General features: G+C 33.5%; 1 protein-coding gene across 1 annotated transcript in view; it reads left to right on the top strand.

The window, feature by feature from the left end:
- The window catches only part of Camta (Calmodulin-binding transcription activator), a 547021-nt gene that overhangs the window by 519518 nt on the left and 11830 nt on the right, over positions 1 to 15673 (top strand). The window lies entirely within an intron of this gene.

Below are 15673 nucleotides of genomic sequence, written 5' to 3'. Positions count from 1 at the left end.
GTTAAGCCCTTGCCCTCGCCTCGAACTTCTTACGTCGGTATTTTCCAAAGTTCTCTGCATGATGTTCTGTTTGTGAATGAAGAATTTGCGTCTGAGCTGTTTGAAAGGGAAGAGGATAGTCTTTTGTGTTCGGCATCACTTTGAAAAGACAAGATCTCGTTTCTTAGTTTGATTTTCATGTTAAAAGGCACGGAAAGTTGGTTGATCTAAACTATAAAGCTTTGCAATTTGAAAAATGCACCTTACCACAAGCTTGAATAACAGAAGGGGAGTTTAAGGTGAACGTATCTTTTTGTAAGTAATTTATTTCCTTCCCTGCCTTTAAAGATGGAAGTTTGCTTCCAGTTATGCGATTTTATGATCTTAAGGCAAGGATACATGGAAAGGACGGTTTAAAGAAAAACCTTTCTTACCATTTATTGCACTTTCACTACATTTCTGTTTTGTATATAAATACGGTTTCTATCCAGATTTATGTTGAAATATATAGTTTCAATTGTCGGAATATTTAAAAAATTAATATTAATTGTTTTTGAAATTGGATTGAAGCGCTTGAGTTTATTTAAATTATGTAAAATTTGATTGGCTTGTCACCTTTTGTTTCGAATTAATAATATTTTTTTAGACATTTCATGTTCAATGCAGCCGTGGTTTGCTGCATTTTGATGGGAAGCTTGTATGAAAATATTTCTTTCGGATTTATTCGTAACATATTTTTGAAGGCTTTTTTCGCAAGACCTTCGTAACGTATCCCTATTGAAATCCTATGGATTTTATGAGAACAATATTTTGTATATTCTTATCAACATTTGTCATTTTTATGTGTATTTCATAATGTTGACAAACGTATTATATTTAATGGAGTCAATTGTCATTTCCCTATGAAATTGAGGTATACGACTCTTATTAACGATTATTTTACGTTCGTGAATCGAGTCAACTGTTAATACTTATTTTACTTCTGTGAATCATGTCGACTCCTAATATTTATTTAACCGCATTCCGTAATAAAAATATTAAGTTGATGCTGTTGCTGGAATGTATTGTTAATGTGAAATAAATGTTAAAACATTTGTTTGATCATTATCATTGTTTTATCAAGAACTTACCAAAAATCGTAACTTCTAATTAAAAATACACATAAGGCCTTCATATTAGCAAAGACTTAGTAATAATAATAATAGTATTTAATATAATATTTGGATGATTTCTATAGAACCGTTTTTGTGCCAAATCACCTCAAGGGCTAATTGCGTTATTTGCTAAATGGAAATTGAGTTTGTGCAAATTTTTAAATTACCATCTCTTATTTATATTTTTTTGCTTTTTTTCAGGATTGTCTCGGTTTTAGAAAACCTTTTTCATAGAATAGCCAATTACATATCCAGTAAAATTCTAAGTACCTTCCTAAATAGTCATGAAAAATATTTCACAGTATCCCGAGAAAGGTTAAAAAACCTAAAATTGTTAAATTTACATAGTTTATACTCGACTGCGAAAATAAAAACGGTATTTATTCTCCATAATATTACAGTAATAATACAATTTTTATACGCCAACGGAAAGCATTATTTTTTCTGCCTACATAAAATTCTATTATGAATTTTGATCTCGTATATTTAATTAAAGCACCACAAACATATTTCGTGACTTACATAAACGGTGCGTGCTTACAATAAACGAATCTTTAAAACCTTTTGTTAAGGAAATTAAGCTCTTTTTGTCTTGCGTATTAGAATCCTAAGTAAATACGTGTTCAGTACTAGATTTTCTATCTAATAGTGGAGCATTTCAATGTGACCACTGTGTCACGCCTACTAAAATAATTTCCTGTTCACAAAATCAAAATTGTATAAAAAATTTAGCAATTATTTCTGTTGACTTCTACATAAAGCATCGAAATTATAAGTCCTTAATTATTACACTATCGGGACAGTGAGCACTAGATTGGCTGCGGCGGATAATTAGGTAGATACTACTTGATCCACACACCAAACGCATTAAATGTACTTAGGCTTTTGGTTATTACCATAATAAACAAGCCTTTCTCATACAAACACATTTTTTATTTTTTATAACACTTTTTTATTTAACAAAATAGGTAGACCAACAAAGCTGTCACATGCCAGCTTGTCTGCAGGATCCACCGAATCAAAATATCTTAAGTCTATGTCTATAACATTGTATGATTATGTGTACATGAGTAAGTCTTATTTCTAAGTAGGTACATTTCACAGATTTTATTTTATTGCAGACAATCGCAAAATATATTTCTAACGAGTATTGTAAATACATAATTTATCTAATGCACTTCACTAAAAACAAAGAGTTTGGGAATTTACATTAAGGTGTTCAAACCTACATGGATTGATCATTTATTAACCACGGCTTTATGATTTTAGGGCAGGGTCTCTCATTATTCACAATTTGAAAGTTTTTATTTAGTTTGTTGAAGATCACAGGTACCAAGTATTCAAGAGTACGGCCTCCATACTTATTTAAAATTCGAGGAGTTTTTAGCGCGTTTCCTTCTGTAAATCTTGTGTTGTGCCCGTGTACCAGTGGTTTTTTGTACAAGCTTTCTCCCGCATTGTCCATAATAGTAATATACCAGAGGAGACCTTTTATTGGAAGTAGGCTCTCTGCACCGTACAGTATTTTAAGTTTTTTTCTTTGTTTATAAATGTTTGGTGTGACTATTTTTTTTATTATTGCAGTTTGCAAATTTTGTACATATTTAATATAAGTACTGCTAGAGTTCCCCCAAGTTCTTATTCCATATCTAAGAATAGATTCAACCATAGAAAAATATATAAGTTTAAGTGTACAATGGGGCAGTAAAAATTTTAATTTATAAAAATTACTCGCTTTAGATCGGAGCTGATTACATATTTTATCTACATGTTTATCCCATTTAAATTTACTGTTTACTGTTATGCCCAAATAAGTATATTCATCTGTTAAATAGTATATTCATCTGTAAATTCAATAGATTCACAAAGGAAAATGTTATCGATTTTTCTATGCATACATTCAAAATTATGTGCAGTTAGTTTGGGTATATTCCACATTTTCAAGCTAGGTGATCTTATGTACATGCATTTGTTTTTTTTAACATTAATAATTAATCCCACATCATGAGACCATTCCATAATAATCATCAACCAGAATAACTAAATGCTAGATTTTATCAGTGAAAATATATATTTTTATATTTTTAATGATGCTACACTCTCTAAAAACGTTAACGTAGATAATACTTTTGTAACTATTTTATTGTTGCTCTTCAAGTACCCACCTACTGGCTTTAATATCCAGCTTTACCCGAGATTTTAATTTTTTTCTTTTTCAATGACAATTTGAAATAATTGGATATGACAGTCAAGGCGCAATTGGAGCAGATCGCCTTGGGCGCCAATTTTCCAAGGCACCAAGGGGCCAAGGCGCTGATAATACCTAACACCTAATACAAATCCCTTGAGGTTTTTCCTAAGGCGGGCGTCGTTTGGGTATAACCTTTTAACGGATATTTCAAAGCTCTTTATTTTTTTCTGATTTCACACTCACGAGGCTCCTAGTTCTATATTGAATTTATCTACACTGTTAAATCAATATCCAAGGTGTTGTCCAAGTATGGAGTGAATACAAATCTGACTCAGGCAATTGCGTCTCTGTATGAGGGAAGCGTTGCATGTGTTAGGGTGAACGGTGATTTTACGGGGTGATTTGATATCACAAAAGGTGTTAAACAAGGCTGCGTAATGTCACCGTGGTTATTCAATCTATACATGGATAATTGTATGCAAGAATTGAAAGAGGTGGGATTGGGTGCGAATTCGAATAATTTGAAAGTATGTTGCCTGTTGTATGCTGATGATGCGGTGCTGATTGCTAATAGTAGGGAAGATCTACAGTCTCTCGTGTCTAGGATGAACGAAGTATGCATGAAGAATGAGTTAATGATGAATGTAAGTAAGTCTAAAGTAATGGTGTTTGAAAGAGAGAGTACGAAAATAGTGTGCAATATAATTGTGAATGAGGAATACTTGGAGCAGGTGGATGAGTTTGTGTATTTAGGAAGTATGTTTACGAGAGATGGGAAGGCTGACAGATATATTGAAAGAAGAGTAAATGCAGGTAATTCCGTTAATGGAGGACTGAACGCCGTGGGCGCTAACAAAAAATTGTCCAAAGAAGCGAAGTTAGCAGTCCACAACGGAGTGCTGGTACCTACCTTGATGTATGGAAGTGAGGCATGGAACTGGCAAAGAAAGGATGAAAGTAGATTGTATGCTGTTGAAATGAGATCCCTGAGGCGTATGTGTGGTAAAACCATATTTGATCGTGTGAGGAATGTGGAGATCCGCAAAGAGTGCAAGGCTGATGTAAGCGTAATGAGTAAGATTAAGAAAGGGACGCTTAGATGGTTTGGGCATGTAGAGCGAATGAGCGAAGATAGGAGTGTAAGGAGGATATATGATGCAAATGTAAATGGTAGCAGAAGTCGGAGACGCCCGAGGAAGACATGGCACGATCAAGTGAATCAGATACTAGAGTCGGGCCATGTCAAGAGTCAGAATAATAGAAGAGTATGTATGAGACGATGTATGAATGTGAATGAGGCAAGGAGTGTGTGCCAAGACCGAGTTGTTTGGCGGTCCGTCCTCTCTGCCTACCCCTGCGGGGAAACGGCGTGATGGTTAGTTAGTTAGTTACAACTTAGCCAAACAGAATTTTAACTTGTTTCATAACTGTTCCCCTCCAACGGATAATGGTCAGCGCCGACGTTTACGATTACTGATATTATTTGCAGTAAAAAAAGTGTGTGAACCTTATAATATTGATATAATTTAAAAATAGACAATTTTATTTTAAATCATTGAAGACAATATTAACGACTATGGAACAAAAAAATGAAACAGAAAAGGATTCAGTCGATCTTGGAATTTTGACTCATCAAGTTATTGAATAACTAAATATATAATATAACTTAATTTATCTTCCACATGTTGCCACTGATCACTCAGACAAATAATTGCCCAAGTCCTCACTTGACCCTAGCTTCAATTGTTCAATACTGATTTTGTATGTTTTTTTGAAAAAAAAAATCTAAAATGTCTCAGGAGACTAAAATTTAATTCACATTTCTTACTGCAAGTAATGTCAGGAATCACTCTTTAAATTAAGTAAAGTACGTCCCTTAAAATCCTGAAAATATTAAATATGCACATAGAGCGGACTACTATTATTAAACAAGAAAATAAACATCTTTATTAAACTGAAAAAAAAAAGATTTGAGACTTTACTAAAATATTATTTTTTTTGACATCCAATCTCAATTTATTCATTTATCCTTCTTTCCTTCTGCGAAAAAAATTGGAAGTGGTTTTTTCGTCTTTTACTGAATAAATACAATTTGAATTTAAACCTTTATTATTCTTTATACGTATCATGTACAAACTTAGCAATTGAAACTAATTATAATCCCTAGAAATGTCATATAAGCCTATTCGATAGAAAACTGTAGTGGCCAATTAACTTAACGCCATTCGACTACTAGGTCCCCGACTCCGTGGTATTGTTTATTAAATTTCTGTTAAAAAAAATTAAAGTTCATAAAAATGTTTGATCAATTTCACCAGAAGTCAGAAATCTTATTGTTTCTGGCACGCAAGCACGCCCACACCACACTTCGCTCAGTTTGTCTCTTCAGTGTATGCAGCGACACCAGATAATTAAAAACACAATTTTTCGATGTGTCTCTGTCTGTAACTCCGGTTCTTCTATAACTTTTGCTTCGAATTTAATAATTTCACATAACTGGAAGTATTTAAAAAAATCAATAAAATACATTCCGATAGTTCCATATTTTTAACAGATTTTTTTGCCATTTTCAAAATTGCAACTAGTTAGTCCGGATTTCAGAAAAATCCCATGAGACACAAAGTGATAAAAATGGTTTGTATCACCATTTAGTCCAATTAGTCCCCAACGCTTCCAACGACCAGAAATGAAACCTAACTACCGGAAACTAAGGAAACCGGTCCCCGCGCACTGCTCCACACTTGATAATAGTGGAACATGCTTCAACGATTTCGAATCCCGTGATTTTTCATAGTGGTTTCCAATTTTTTTCAGCTATAGAACCATAAATGATCGATCTTTTTTTGGAGGATGCCCAACTCCGATAAATAAAGTTAAGAAGCAATAATTGTGAACATACTGTTATAAATTAGGGTCCTTTTACTTAACTCCATTATTTTTGAGAGCAAACTGAATCACTTTATTTAACAATAAATATACACTATCACGTGATTTCACTAGGCCTTTTTACAGTAAATACTCTAGATACAGAGGCTAGTTCCTGTGGTTCTTTGGGAAAGGTGAAACCTTTGGTTGTTTTTGAGCAAGAGAGCGTTTTTAGTGAAACCTAACCTTTTATATGTCAAAGACAGTTGACAAACTTCAAATTCAAAAGGCCACAAAACAGGAATCGTCCTTGTCCACGTGATTTAAATACAAACAAATAGCAGAGGCGAGAAACTTTCATAAATACTATAACCTAATCTTCACAGGTGGCACTAATGGTATCTGATGGATCCAAAAATAATACACATACAAAACTTTATTTCTTATTATTCATTTTATTGATTGCTCACGTGTCACGTTTGACCTGAAAAGAAAGACCAATTATGGTATAATTATATTTAAAATATTTAAAAAAAATAAAAATTAACTATGATGTACGACAGTCAAAAGAGCACCCACTACTTGCCGAACCGTTTTAAGAGGCAGATGGGTCCCTTTGTCGTTTTTCACATTAAGACCCTACTTTTGTTTTTAAAACGAAACTGCTGCGTACTTAATGATTCTAAAAGCCCCCAACTGTCCCCGTATGGCACAGCATGCATTTATACATCCCAAAAATGTTTTTAAAAGTGTTATAATTAAAAGCAGTTTGTTTTTGTTCGTGAAGCTAGTGGAGAGACAATATTTATAAAGAAGAAAGGAAAAGCAAATTTAAACACGTTCCAATGGCAGCGTACAACACAAGAACAGCCTTAGCATCTGGTGCACCACAGGCAGTCCCAACAAGAGATAGTGAGGAATGGGACCTTTCACACCGTCTCTGGCATCACAGTGGCCAGACGTGACCCCTATGAAGACGGTGGGATAGTGGAAAAGAATCTGTTTTGATGTCAGACATTCGCGTCCTTACGTCCACTTCCTGACTCTCGAAACAATTGTGATCCTTTCACGGGACCCTAAGATTCCGCGGAACACTTTTTAGAAACCACTAACCCAGACAAAATTTTCAACATGTTTCTAGAAATCATTGAATCAATATTATTATGCCAGAAAATATAGCAATATATTTCTAATCGTATTGTATCTTTAAAGAAGTTGTGTTATTAGAGAGTCTACATATCAATTTATCCGAATTTCAATGAAAACTGGCAAAATGTTCAATCCTTAATAAAGCTTTTTTCAAATTTGCCTTAAAGGAAAGCATTAGGCTCAAAGCTAAGCTTTTATTTACATTATTATTAATGATAACGTTTCAAGGCACTTTGGCTCCTATAAAATACATCGATTCTGAGAAAATTCGCTACTTGTATCTTATTTTCTGTAATAATAATAAAGTTCACTTTTGACCTTTATTATGATTCCAAGTTTGCCTTTGCGCAACGAGTTCCCAGTGTTATCTTCGAAAATATTTTGTGGTCGGTCTACGTAATACCCTTTGGCAAATGAGAAGTGTCAAACAACTTTTTGTCGGATTGTTTTAGCAATAATTCATTCACTGCGGTAGAAAACGCCGTCTCTTAAATTTTCTAAACGGAAAAACATTTTTGTTCAATAATTATGTTAAAATAGTACAAAAGGTTGTTTTAATTTAGTGTTTTTTTAGAGAGAGACAAATGTGTTATTCCTGGCTTATTTGATTTTATCCTCCTTCCATCATTGTAAACCAAAAAAGTGGGACATTCAATGATTAATTAGTTAGCTAACAAAATAATTGTATTCACGATACCTCGGTGGGCAACTGACGTATTTGTGCACTCAGCTACTAACGGGTCAAACAGCAAGAGTATTTTTTTTCTTTCGGACGAAGAACCGTTTTATTGGAGAAATGGGCATTCTTTGTAATGGCTTTGAATAATTACGGGAAAGGGCAATTATGGAACTTCTATTTTAAGAAATACTGTTTAGTAGTAATTATTTTGATGAAAGTTTAAGGCCAAGTTGTTTCGCAAAAATTCACGCGTGACAAATTCATCAAATGACCATTCAGCGCCATTTTTTTGATTTGTTAAAAAAGGTTCCCCTTGAATGTTGATTCTAAATCCATTTCGGCTTTTGAACCAATTGTGATCAGTGGAAAAGGATAACTATCATGTTGTTAAGCTTGTCAGCAGATTACAAAGAAAGCTGAAACCAGTTTTTAACGGGGACCTTTCAAATGAAAAAAAATGGCACCGTAATTCTGGAATGGAAATTCGATGAATACTCGTTATGTTTAAATTTCTGCGAAACAACCGGGCAAGAGTAAGAATGGTCAACATAACATAACGTCATATACGTCTGTCTCGACACAGGTGTACCCTATTGAGACAGATGTCGATAAATACAAGTAAAAACCTTTATATTGATAGATAAATAAATAAAAAAATAAAATAAAAATACTTTCAAAATAGTGTTAAGTCGTTTTTTTATACTACTCTAATTTCCTGTGTTTTTTTATTGACGTACAATATGTTATAATCTTTTTACTCGTTAAATATCATTTTAACATATCATTTTTTTTGATTTGGCAAGTTTACCAGTTGGGAATAATTAATGCTTTTTTATTTTAACTCCGATCCATTCGATTGCCGAAATCCATTTAAATTGTTTTATGTATCTTTTTAATAGATTTTTTTTCTTATACGTATTTCTTAGAAAAGGCAATTGATTGTTCCATTTATGTGTTTACTATATATATAAGTCGGGAATTTCAACTCATTTATTAATTTACTTTTCATAGTGTCCATTAAACAGTATTGTGCAGCATCATATTACAGAGATTACAATGTGATATGACAGAACAAACTTTATTTCTTTTATGTAATTATAAATATATAAATACTCGCACCACAATTGAGCGCCATCGATAAAGATGATCATATTTCATAGAAGCTATAAACTATTGAAGGGCTTTTATTTTGCAAATGAAGGAAGCGTCGGGCTCAAGGTTTTGGAAAACAATTGAATAAGCTATGAGCGGGAACCTCCCCCCTCCCCCACCCTCCTCCAGAGTTTCACATTTATTATTAATCATTAGTTTGATTAATTGTTGTATGAACGCGCCTGTGTCTATTATCTACAGTTAAATGTGAGGTTATCCATTTATCCTAATTCAAACGTCGCAATTAATTGATTGGCTGTAACCACAATTTCCTATTCTCTCCGATGATTGCTTGTGACAGATCTGACCTGGGTGAATAGTTTTGTTAGATTTGTGTAGATAAAACGGTACTAATTTTATCACACGATATGCGTGTACTTCGAGATTAATATGAATTATCGAATGAATTTAAAAAAAGTTATATTTCTACGAAAAAATGTCAAACTATACTACTGACGTTAGGCATTTATTAATGTTTTCAGGTATTTATAATAGTTCCTCTAGCCAGCTGTGAGGTCAATTAAGGTTAACCTAGGATATATTCACTATACGATTATAAATTTCATTCCACACCATAAAAGTCAAACTATAACAACATAATGGTTTGAGACATAAGTCCCATTAGGACTCGGGCTCGATTAAAGCTAGACACACACGGCAGAGCTATTCGGCCCCGAACCATTTGGCGGAATCCATTTGGACACGGTGTAAATTAGGAGGCCGTACACGAACGAGCCAGTTTGATCTATGTCTAGTGATGCTATACAGCAAAATGAAAATCGGTAGAATATTTATAGGGACTATTTGTTATATTTCTAGTGGGTAAAGAACTTTCCCAAGAATATTTTAGCAATGGCATCACTATATACATTACCAATCACTATCGAGTGACAACTCGAACTTGTAAACTTAAATCGTATGAGGTAAGTTTTTAGATTCTCACGGCCAAAAGCATTTTTGTTGTTTGTTTTTGGGGTGTTAAAGAAGGAGTTAGCGCAACACGGCATAACACCCCAAAAACAAACAACTTAAATCGTATGAGTACATAAAATAGTTTATTTTTATAAATATTCAACAAAGGTTTATTTAAAATTGGTATTAAAAATAATATAGGAAAATAAAATGTTTTATTTAACGAATATTCGACAAAGAAAGTTGTTTGAAATTGTTGATTAAAAAATAATTTAGGTAAGTACCTATATAATTTTGTTTATACGAATATAACGTAAATTTAAAATTTTGTATATATTTTTATACATCATCCAGAACAAAATCACGTCGGCTTGAAAACGCCATACCACGGAAGAACTTTTCCGCCGTGTACCATAATGTCCGACCCGATGTCTGAATTAATACTGAACTGCTTTTGCCTCGGAGATTGCACACGACACACGACAGAGCCGGCAAGCCATAGGGTCGGGTTGTTGCCACGTATACCCAAGCCGATCCACTTTTGGCTCGGCTCGGTAGATTTTGAACTCGCCGAATACCAAATGGACGCTGCCTAGCAAAGCTAAGCCACCTGAATTTCCCCACACTCGATGAGTTTTGGCTTGTCGCAGAGATATTTGGTTCGCTAGCTTTGCCATGTGTGTTCAGCTTTTTACTTAACTTTGCTATTTAAAATCATTTAAGTTAATTTCTAACTAGCTTCCAATTACTAACTCACTCCAAAGCAAATCGATTCAAATTCTCAGAGCTCTCTAAAAAAGGGACGTGCTTATATTATTATAATGTAACTGGATGCTAAGTTTTCTTTTAAAAAACCTTTTGAAGTGATCAAAATCACTCACTCGCCATTTATAATAATTATTTTAAACACTGTCGTCGTTTTAAAATTGCGGCTATAAATCGCTATAAAAACGTCCTCTATCACGCCCCGAGTAGAAGTTGGCGCAATCAATCGACGGCAACAAAGGCTACACTAATATCCCAAGGCCGTTCTGGCTCTGGTGTAGAACCTTGCGGTAATCTGTCTTGCCACCGCTTTGTATTCCAGACACATACGGATTTTGCCACTGCTACGAGATTCACTTGACTAGTACCCTACTACTAGTACACAGATTTGTATCGCGAAAGTTTCGCGAGTTGCGGCGTCGGATTTATTGTGTCAAACTTAAATTGGAATCAAAACCTTGGAAGATAAAATTATTTTGTGGAATGGGGTGAAATTTTTTTTATCTTTACATGTATTTCCTCGGCACGTGTCTCCGAGAGAGAAATATTCATAAGTTAAATGAGAAATTATGGCCTTCTGAAACTAGTGGTACAAGCGGGAAACTGGTGAATCTACATCACATAGAGAACCCAAAAACTTTTTTTTAACGATCGAGCTTCGACGCATTAAAAGACATTGAACAGCTGGTAGTAATCCAGTGGAGAACGATTTTTTTAAATTTGACTTCGAAAATTCCTACTTCTTTCTCAGTTTACTCGAAAACGAAAGCTGAAATGATAAAACAGTTATTAAATCAAAAAAAAAATCGGAATAGATTTTTGTTCAAGTATATTTTATGGGATCTTAAAAATTCTAACTTACTGGTACTTTTAATTATTAATTAAATTTGTTGCTTGACTAACCATATTTTAATTATTAATCAGCTCAGAACCCTTTCTTTGTCATGACAAACTTGTACGCTATAAGTAAACGGAAATTAATACAATGAGAAGGGAAATGGTTTGAAGTAAAATTTAGAAGCGTCTCCGGCTTATTCTACAATTCAAACCACTCTCTAAACACTCTTAGCACTAATAAGAACAAACTTTGACATTTTTGGTAATTTTAGGTTGAATGGTTTTCGAGTCTTTATGCCACACACAAATTCACATGTGAACATTGCCTTTTATTTATACATTGAAGAAGATAGACGAATGGAAGTATGATATTTATTTTTTAACTAATACTTATGAGCTATGTAGGTACAATGAAGTGGTATGATGAAGTCGTATGTTGTAAAAATATTATTTGAAAATTTACTGTCAAAATAAAAAAATAAAAATTTGAAGTCAACTGATCGATAGCTGACAGCCAAATGTTGCCTATAAAATTTGCAAAATATGTTATGATTTTTTTATTAATTGATTATCTATTTTATCTCTCCCGCCAAAAGCAAAATATGCACGATTTTTCAATTATTTTATTTTAACCTATCAGATTTAAAATATTCCTTGCAGAATTTCTAGCATCGCATGTGGAATAATAGAAATGAATAAAATTCCAGCCAACTTCGCAAGCAGCTGCACGGTATTGAGACCCTGTTACATATTTCCCGAGTCGAAGAATTTATTTTCCGGACATTCAGCTCGTAATGTTAGCGAGCGTTATACCTTCCACGTTGTCTTATTCCTTATATCTCCTTATACATTCTGCGCGCCTGATAGCTTTCGAGACGAACCTTGTTTCTCGTTTTAACCGAATTTTGCCCCGGAAGTACAAGCACGTGGCAATATTCACGTATTATGATGTCTATATGTGGTAATGAATCCATATTAAAATATTTTATTTATTTTACAAGTAAAAAATACTTATAGAATGACAAACACAGCAACAATTTGATCGGTCGGTGGCTGAGTTGCCATCGCGTTTGGGTCCCACCCAGGCGTAGTGTGTTCGATTCTATTCGATTCTTCGGCTGGCTAAGTCCTCCATCACAACACAAGCAACATTTTCCGCTTAGGGTAGTGGTAGTAGGAGATTTTCAAATATGGTCAGGTTTTCCGTAACCCGCGAATGTTTGTCTTTTTTTCTTTTAATTTAAAAAAAAAAAACTGAAAAAAAGGCTACTAACCCAATTACCAAATATTCACTTGAAGATTTAGTACAAATCAGTATGATATCCAATCTTTGCTGTTATACGATATAACTCACGTGTGTGTGTTGTGTATTGGAAATTTTCTACTTATTTGTGATTGATATTTGGGATATTCGTCAGTTATCTTCATTTTGTCAGCCTCCGTGTCAAAGGGCTTTCGACTAGCAAGCTGGAGGTCGTGGGTTCAAATCACGGGTTGCGCAAGTAATTTTTTTGACTTATTTGTATTATTTCACAAATTACGAATTACATAATATAAGGTATATTATTTAATTAGTAACGATTCTAAAGTGGAAGATAATCTCAGTATCGCCCTGGTGTAATACCATTGTTTAGAATTGAAATGTTGCTTGAAATAGCTTTGGCCGTGTTTGGTGACCAGATCTTAATAGCAAAAGAATTTCCTCCCCTTTCTCTTCCCCATCTGTTTTCCTTCCCCACTGCCTTAAGCCTCACAACAAGGCTTGGTCCAATTGCGAATGCCATAGTCCAACGGGCTCCGGTTGGGAGCAGTTGGGACTCTTGTGCGGTTTCACACAAAAATAAGGAATTCATTTGTAGGGGTTATAAAATATAATTGGAAAGTGTATTCAACTACATGTTTTTGGGGGGTGACCGAATAACTAATCAAAATGACAATTCAACACACCTTTAAAAATTATTATTAAGTCATGAAAAGTGATGAAACAAAAACTAGGTTAAATAGGTTACGTAGGTTAGGTTTAGATATATGTTAGTTTTTTTGTGGCTTTGAAAAACTTTATATAACTTTTAAAGAACTAAGAGAAATTATTAGTAAATAGATTACATTAATTAATTATGTACATACTATACCGCTATGTTATAATTATACCATTTTGTATGCTGATTTTTTTTATACCACGCAATGAAATTAGTTTAAGGTAAAGCGTATTTTACGTTTATTCTTAAAAAGCCCTTAAATTTTTTTCAGATGGAATAAAACATTTATTGGCTGAGTATGTGTAATTTGTGTAATGGTGTTGTGCCGTTGTTGTATTGAGTTTAGGTATTATTATTTGTCCCGTGGTCTCAGCGACTGCATTATTAGCTTATCCTAATGGATATGAAGTAATTCATTTTTTGATAGATTAAATTCACACCAAGATTAGGGGTGGTTGGTTTGTGGGTCCATTGGATACCTGCTGGCAGCTAATAAGAACTAAGGTTAGTTAGTTGGTGTCTACTTCCTACCTGTTCCGGTGCGCCTAACAATTTCCTTTATTGCCTTGCAAAGGAATAACGCGCCGTTTGAATAAATGTTCCCCGTATTTATCTCTCTGATTAAGCGGCCTCATTGTTTCAGAGGAAGTACCCACTAAGGGAGGCGCAGAACATATCCATTTATATTATGTGCTTTGTATGCGGCCTATGTAAAGTCGGCTTTTCTTGCCGGACTAAGAAGTAAATGGTATAAAAATCACTGACTATGTTCATTATTTTTTTAAATTTAATTCAATTTAAATCAAATTAAATAATATAATTATTTAGTTTTGCAAGTATTTTTTTTATTTTTGTTATTGTAACAGCTGTTTCGGCTTTCAATGCCATTTTCAAACTGTGTCACTGTTTCACTCAGTTAAAACAGCTGTAAAAATAACAAAAACCAAAAAAATTATATTATTAAATTTGATTTTAATTAAATTAAAAAAAAATGAAGTTCTACGAATTAAACACAAAAACAATAAATAGTGACTATTTTCATTTTCAAACTAACTAGATTTTTTTTATTATTTATAAATGCTTTAGTCCCCGCATTCCGAACTTCTACCGACATATAACGTTATTTCCCATGAAATGTTTGAGAATTTAAGCTAAAAAATGTTGTTTTTGAAGATAATCTCTATTTAGACGCCTTGTTGAAAAGTAATTTTATGAAATTCCCTCGAAAGATAAAAATCTCACAGTATGCTCCAAAAATAATGAAAAACACATCTGATTCTGTTATTTAACATACTATAGGTATGAAAAAATCAACTTGAAGATATTTGCAATTTTTAAATTAGTCATATTTTTACAGCTGACGCTTTGCTCATTACTAATGTTTTTTTAATATTAGCGCGCTCCCTATATCTTCTTCATTCATCATTCATTCTTCTTCATTGGACTGTCAAACGCACTTCACCATAATTCCATTGAAAAATTTAAAACTACTCTTTTTCATTACGTATTTCACCCGTTTGTTCACGTTTTCTTTGCCCCCTTTCGCTTCGGGTTGTTATGAATTCTAAATGAATGAAAAGATGCATATTGCATGTTTCCGGAACACGTTTAGTTGTTACAATGACGTTTGAATCGTAATGAGTAGTTTCATTTAGGGTAGTAATGTAGTTAAAGGCAAACGCGGAAGCATTTCTCACCCCCGTCTACCCCCTTATGTGTTGCATTTTATGTAAATTATCATATTTATAGAGAGTTCAATAGGTAAAATGAACGTTTTCGTATCGTGCAAAACTTTGTGTTTAAAAATTAATAAGTTTTAATTATCAAATACAATATTAGCGATTCGTAAATGAGTATTTGATACAGAAAATCAGAAAAGGATACAGTCACATCCAGGACTTGAACCCAAGACCCTCGTCTTGCCGGGACGCTGCTCTAACAACTAAGTTAATGGGATCCTATCTCTTTAGGTATATTCAACTTCGAATAAGAACTACCAACATTATATTCA

Source organism: Hesperophylax consimilis, chromosome 10 (genome assembly GCF_061612785.1).
Source record: "Hesperophylax consimilis isolate HC1 chromosome 10, BYU_Hcon_1.0, whole genome shotgun sequence".
NCBI classification, from domain to species: Eukaryota; Metazoa; Arthropoda; class Insecta; order Trichoptera; family Limnephilidae; genus Hesperophylax; species Hesperophylax consimilis.
The sequence above is the reverse complement of the archived record's forward strand: the minus strand, read 5'-3'. Positions and strand labels throughout refer to the sequence as shown.